The sequence below is a fragment of the Cucumis sativus genome, chromosome 1, assembly GCF_000004075.3.
Source record: "Cucumis sativus cultivar 9930 chromosome 1, Cucumber_9930_V3, whole genome shotgun sequence".
Classification (NCBI taxonomy): Eukaryota; Viridiplantae; Streptophyta; class Magnoliopsida; order Cucurbitales; family Cucurbitaceae; genus Cucumis; species Cucumis sativus.
Window position 1 is genome coordinate 15,222,958 of NC_026655.2, and position 4,298 is coordinate 15,227,255.

Consider the following 4,298-nt stretch of genomic DNA (forward strand, 5'->3'; position numbering starts at 1 on the left):
CTTAAAATTACAAGCTATCAGTTTAGTCTTTTAGGACATACAACAATTCTACTACCTCATACTAGCAGCAAAATCTACTTGTTATATTAATTTCTAAAGAGTAATGATACAAGAGTTCTTTGTGATAAACCAAAGAATTTAAAACAATTTTCACACCATCCAAATGATAGATGTATGTGACAGCATGCAGTTCTCTAAAGTGGTACAAATTCTCAAGATTGGATGTTGCAAAAATGAGAAACTAGCATACACCCATTAAAAGAAAATGAGCACGATCATGATTCACAATCAACAAAATCCATCTTTTGTTCTAAAAATAATAGAATTTAGAAGTCACACAGCATAAAAATAATTCACCTCTGCACAGAAAGTTAAGGATCAAGATCCATAAAACCCTTTTTCCTTCTAAATTCAAGGAACCGCAATGTCCAACAAAGATACAGAGCATATGCATATATATAAGCCTCCTCTACAAACATACAGAGTTCAAGGTAAACATAGAAACTCCTGCATATTTACTAAGCAAGAAAAATTGACCACAGACACCATGATATTTCATTTTAAAACCATTATATGCTTATGACTGAATATTAACTTCTTTCTTTCTGGATAGTAGCACTTCACAAAATCAGTAAAATGAAGCAATCATTATTTAGCAGCAAGCTCATTTTGTTGAGTGCGATTCTCTTGTTGTTGTTGGTAGTTCAGGGGCGTCATGAATAACATGATATAAGGTTTGGCACCCTAAATTCTCAATCCTTTTTCATCTAACTTCTATCTGAAATACTCAAAAACATTGTTTCAACTTCATGCAACCATCAGCCAAATCAAAGAGAGAATATCAAGATCATATGAAAATATAAAAGATTAGAAATAGGGGAAAAACTGTCCACGGAATAATATCTATTTCATAGGGTCTCTCAAGAGTGATACCTAAACCGGAAATAAGAATTCAACTACTGAACTAAGTTTCTTCCCAATCAATCAGATAATACTTCCTTTCGTAACAAAATCGAGACACATAAATTTGAAACTAAGAAAACAAAATTGCTTACTTCCGATAGCAGACGATTCTTAGGAAGCAACTTAGCCACTTCGGGTGGGAGAACCACGTGCCTGCACCAATGAATCCAATTAGTCATCGAAGACAATAAGAATGAACACTTCCAAATCCAAACAATCCTTCAAGACAGCGAGTAACAATGGAGTTGGAAACTAAGAGTAAGAACACAATACCTGTACTCATAAATGTCGTCGAAGTACTTCTCAGAGTACTGAATCTGATCCATCTGTCACTGTGTGGTATTCGTCTTGCAGAGAGAATTACAATACAACGAAGCAGATTCAATGGTTTTGATCGGGGAAATGAAGCAACGTACGGATAGTGAACTTAAGCCTCAACTAGGGCTCCAGAACCTGACGAAAGGGCATATTATTTATATAAATACGTAAACGAAATTCAAAGTCGGCCAATCATTTTAGCCACGTGTATCGCAGTAAGGAATTTTTTCTTTTTAATTTTGTACTTTAAAGTATTTTAGCTGATGGAAAAGTAAACGGAACTCAAATTTTTTCCTCTTCCCTAATAGCTTCTAAAAATGTTTGTATACAACTTTCAAAAGTTTTAACTTTTTTTCGATTCCCTAACAAACAAAAAACTTGAATTAAAAAGGCATAATGAGCAAACGTTCCACAATTATTGCAGCTTACTTATATCTAAAAAAGAGTATAACTTTATGGTAAATGACACGTCTCTTCAAAGGTTGCAGAGGTTCGATCCCCTCCTACCACATATGAATTACCGTTTAAATATTAAATTTGTACATTCAAGAGTTATCTATTCATCTTACTAACAGAACGTCCTTTTAGAACAATGGCAAGCAGAATGTTTTCTACATATTTAACATTGATATTAAACTACCAACCCAACATTATAACTGCTATATTCAATTTCTCTCTTCAAACCCACAATCATGTTCAAATTTAAAACATCCATGATCACAAATTCAAAGAATTACATCCTCTGGATGCAAAAAAAAAAAAAAAAAAAAAAAAAAAAAAAAAAAAAAAAACACCAATAAATTCATAGCAAAATACACTATAGAATTTAAAACCGAGAACAAAATTTTGGAAAGCTTTCTTTACCCAAAGACTTTCTTCCTCCACAAGCCTTCACCAAACTAACTACCATCCTTTTTTGTTTTCCTTTTTTTTCTCTTTCTGTACACTAGCAAAAAAATTTGGTTAACCCTATCCTTCAAGGGTTATATGACCATTTTTCTGTTTACACCCAACAAAAAAAAAAAAGAAGAGAAAAAAAGCAACACCTCTCCCCTTCCCTCCCTATGTATAGATTTCATAAGAGCAAGTGGGGTTACTTCATTTGCTTTCCACTGTAATCCATTTATTTATTTATTTCATCTATTCCATGACCGGAACAAGAGAGGATACACGTTACACCACGATTTTGAATTAGAAGAGAGATTTCAAGAAATGGCAGATCTATTCACTCTATCAATAACCGAGCCGGATCTGGTGTATCATAAGGGATTTGCCTTTTCTATTGATTCCTACGGATTGGATCAAAAACAATTCTTGAATGAGGTATTCAACTCCAGGGATGAATCGAAAAAGAAATATTTATTGGTTCTACCTCCTATTTTTTTATGAAGAGAATGATCGCGAAGCCACCCATTAATAGTAATAGAACTCTGCGGAAAGTTTTCTTAAAAGAATTTCATCCACTGTCAGATACCTAAGTTCTACAATGTTTCATCTTCAGCTTCCTCTACAATGTTTCATCTTCAGCTTCCTGGATTTGCTGCACTATTAATTACAGATATTTTGGTACTAGATGAAATTTATTTACAGTTTCTTTAAAATTAAATTCATGAATATAGACTCCTAAATCTTTTCTACTTTTTATTCATGTTCAAAAACTAAGCCAAAACTCCTAAATCTCTTTCATAAAAACCAAACCAAAATATGGAAGAAAAAATAGTTATTCAAATTTTATTCTTTCTTTAATGAAGTTTGACCAAAAATGGAACTTTTATACTTGAAATTGAATTTCAAACCATGATTCAAAAAAAAAAAAAGTAACCTTACTTTTAAAAAACCAAACACCAAAAACAAAATAGCTGCTAAATAATCAAGCAACTTAGCAAATATAAATTAAATTTAAGAAAAAAAGAAAAGAAAAGAGAGAGGATTGGAAGAGAAATTACTTGGACAATAGCACTAAAGCTTTTCAAGTGACAAACAGAAGGAAGCTGTAAAAGCTTAATCTCTTGAATCTCTAAGCTCTTGATTTGTTGACTCCCATTATGTGTCTGTTGGAGATGGTCGACGATGTTCGGATATGGAACGTGGTGGTTGGATTGAGGATGGATGTCAAAATCGTGAGCGAAGGGTGAGGGTGAAGTTTGCGCGAGGGTTTAAGAATTGGGGGAAATTGTGATTTAATATTTTTATTTAAAATGAATTTTATTTTAATAAATAAATAAATTATATTTTATATACCTTTCGTGACAACAAATAACTATCGCGGAAAGTAGAATCCGAAAAATTCTGTATTTTCCCGCGATATACAACTGTCATAATATGTACTTTTTCTTGTAGTGACGTCACCCTAATTTTACGCTTCTTGCTCACAAAGCCATGGCCGCTCCATGTCAATAACCTCCCTCCCCGTCGTTCTGCCTCTCCCGTAACACCATGCTCTCCATCACCGCTCCGCCTTTCCCTCCTCTTCATGGTGACTTCCTTCAAAACTTCTTAAAAATAGATATTGGTTGTGCAGTCAGATTGTTGGTCGTGAGTCAGATCCAATATTCGTCGGCCTCGTGATTCAACTCTGTCCACTTTTGTTTGTTCGATCTGTTATTCTTCAAGTCCAATCATAGTTAATATATTTTCCCATCTTCGAGGTTCAAGTCAGATTTTGTTCATCATTCTCCCTTATTCTTTGACAATTTCGTTGTAGTTGTTTTATGTGATTTTATTTTCCTTTTTGTTTTAGAACTATAAATACTCTAAATCTATATAATAGATTAAGTCCAAAAATCATTCATGTCAAAATGTTTCCATACGAAATTCTCGATGATGGGTTATTGTCTAACTATTATTTTTCCCAACCAAAATTCTAAGAGCTTTTATTGGTATTTTTCTCTTGATGTATATAAGAATGAGTTTTGGTAAATTGGATACCATAACCATAAGTCTCCTTATAAACTATTTAGGGTTCTTATTAAATCTTAATCGGAAATAGACTTCTACCCATTTAGTTCATATAAATT

General features: G+C 33.0%; 1 long non-coding RNA gene across 1 annotated transcript; it reads right to left on the bottom strand.

Annotated features, from left to right (window-relative positions):
• Positions 1–768: 768 nt before the first annotated feature.
• Positions 769–3,523, bottom strand: LOC105434917. The gene is made up of 3 exons (XR_004214031.1): positions 3,228–3,523; positions 1,237–1,416; positions 769–1,116 (listed from the first exon to the last, which is right to left on the bottom strand). It is a non-coding gene; the product is annotated as an uncharacterized LOC105434917 (long non-coding RNA).
• Between the last annotated feature and the right edge of the window lie 775 nt (positions 3,524–4,298).